Source organism: Numida meleagris, chromosome 2 (genome assembly GCF_002078875.1).
Source record: "Numida meleagris isolate 19003 breed g44 Domestic line chromosome 2, NumMel1.0, whole genome shotgun sequence".
NCBI lineage: Eukaryota > Metazoa > Chordata > Aves > Galliformes > Numididae > Numida > Numida meleagris.
In genome coordinates this window covers 15,242,187-15,244,751 of record NC_034410.1, presented here as the reverse complement: position 1 = coordinate 15,244,751, position 2,565 = coordinate 15,242,187, and the positions used below count along the sequence as shown (strand labels likewise).

The 2,565-nt window shown below is 45.2% G+C and overlaps 1 non-coding gene across 1 annotated transcript; it reads right to left on the bottom strand.

Moving 5' to 3' along the window:
- On the bottom strand, positions 2,010–2,083 carry TRNAN-GUU. Its single transcript has one exon. It is a non-coding gene; the product is annotated as a tRNA-Asn (tRNA).

The window sequence follows — 2,565 nt, the reverse complement described above, 5'->3', positions numbered from 1 at the left end:
ATGACGTTACGTATGGCAGTGGCGACTTCTCTGTGTGCTTTGTTTTATTTTCCTTGTCTGCCAGTTACTTGAATGATGTGTAGTGAATTGCAATGGTTCTTTTAATCTTCACCTGTAGTTCTGTGTAGTTTAAAAAAAAAACAACAACACATTTTGAGGCTGAACTGGATGTGGTTTGCTTTTTTTTCTTAAACAGTTGCAGAACGTGGCCAGACTACATTTTGATCTCCACAAGCTACTACTGTTTAGCTGCTGGAGGACTGATGAAATGCTCAAGGTGCTGCATCCAGCCCACCTGTGCTATCTTGTTCTAAGCTCCTGTAATAACTTCCAGTGTCTCATGCTTCCTTGAGGAGAGCATCAGGAAGCAGCATTAGGATGAGCAGGGCTTTCTCGTGTTGCCAGATACATCGTTGCATGGTTTATGGAGGTAGCTGAGCCTTCAAGGGCAAAATATAAGGTGCTTTTCCTGGCAATTTTTCCAACTGTTAGGTTTTTTGAGGGGAAAAAGAGAAGCACCCCATTAATACTGTATTAAGACTCAGGTTTTGTAAGGTTTCCACATACCTTGCTCATGAGTACCTGTGGCACTTCAATTGAAGTGTAAGGGCATGTGTAGGCAGAGAACTGTGAAGCTGTTTCCGAACTGCTGCGTGCTTACCTTCCATGGGTGATGTAAACGCAAGAGTAAAAAGCTCTGACCTTGTGCTTGTGCCAGAGTAACATCTGGTCCTTTAAGTTTCAATAGTCCTGGTGATTAACTACTAAAATTTTCTCATAATGCTGGTTTCTGTAGCATCTAAGATATAAATAATACAAAATTCCTAGTGAAGTTCCAGGACTATTGGGCTCTATTTCTGTTATCTTACAAGCTTCAAAAAAACACAGAAGCACCATTTAAAAAAAAAAAAAAGAAAACTGTCCAGTTGTAATTAAATTTTCTAGTGGAGTGATCAGCTCTGGATTTACTTGGTTCTGGAAGTGTCGTCTTCTTGGATCTTTTCAGTAGTTCTTGATTCCCAGTTTTAGTATCTGTCAGGTTGGGCTTTCTGATCTGAGAATGCAGCTATTGCAATGTTCATGACAGCATGAAACTTGTTCTTTAATGTAACTTAAGTTTGAGCTGCTTGTTGCTTTATAGGGTTAGGAGCAAAGCTATAAAGCAGCGTTCAGGGAAGAAAGGTAGCAGTAGTCCAAATTGTGAAGGCATTTAATTATTTTAATTAGATATAATGTAAATACGTAACTGTGTATAATCTCTGAACCTCAACTTCAGACACAGTGAGTTACTGTAATTCAGGGTAGGTACAGCACAGCCTGCAGCCTGAAGAGCAAGAACAAGATTCCAGTAACAACAGGCAGGCAAGAGTTGGGCTTTGTATGCTGACAATGGCTGAGCTTGGTATGAAGACAAAGCTGAAGTTCCTGGTTAAATGGGTAGTTAGGGTGCCAGAAGACAGAGACCACATCTGCCTAGATGCAGTTTGACTAAGAATTTCTCTCCTGAAGAGTATCCTAGATGAGATTGGAACAGATCTCTGTGTCCACCTGGGCTGACCCTTGCTCCAGCGGGGACACCAAGAGCAGGGGGCCAGGCCGGCGTCCAGGTGGCTTCTGTAGTTCTGCAGGGAGGAGAGACCACAGCCTCTCTGGGCAGCCTGTGCTAATGTCTGGTCGCCTGCACAGCACAGAAATAATTCCTGGATTGTGCCAGGGGTCTCTTGTCCTGTCACCGGGCACTACTCGAAAGTGTATGACACCCTTCAGGTGTTTATATGCATTCACAAGCTCCCTGTGAGCCTTCTCAGTGCGGAGTTAGGGGAAGGATCACCTCCTGTGCCTCGCTGGCCCCACTCCTAATGCAGCTCCGTGTCCTTTCTTTCCAGAGCTGAAATCTGGGTGACCCCTGCATGCTGCTGTTTGGGGTTATTCCTCCCCATGGGCCGGATTTCCTCCTTTTGTCTTTTTGACCTCCGTGAGATTCCCCTTGGGCTTTAAAAGGGAGCCTCCGTCCCTGGGTGGGCTCGAACCACCAACCTTTCGGTTAACAGCCGAACGCGCTAACCGATTGCGCCACAGAGACATGTCCAATTGTTTTGAAAAGCACAATATTCCTGATTGCATTTGCATTAACTGCTGAAGGTGGCGGCTGTGTGCATGTGAATAGTGATCATACCCCTAGCACGTTCCTGCAGCGAGCTTTGAGGTGTCTTCGTATCAAAATAATGCAGGAGATACAAAGAAATCTGCCGCTTCCCACTGCGGGATGCGGAAGATGAGATTCTTTTCATTTGAAGAAGATGTTTATGTTGCTCAGGAGAGGAGGGATTAAGGTTGTGCTGTCAGGCCATCTGCTCGTATCTCAGAGGTGGGTGAGCACCACTCTCTCTCTAAGCCAAAGCTGCAGAGAGGCCCAGCAGTGCTGTGCTTGTTGTTTGTATGGGTGTGGCTGTAAGAACGCTGAAAACCTGCGTGACTCTGAACTTCAATGAGATTAAAACAAAACACATCTACACTTTGGAGTATGGGAGAGACACCCGTGATGGTGACCCCAGGTGTCTCGCT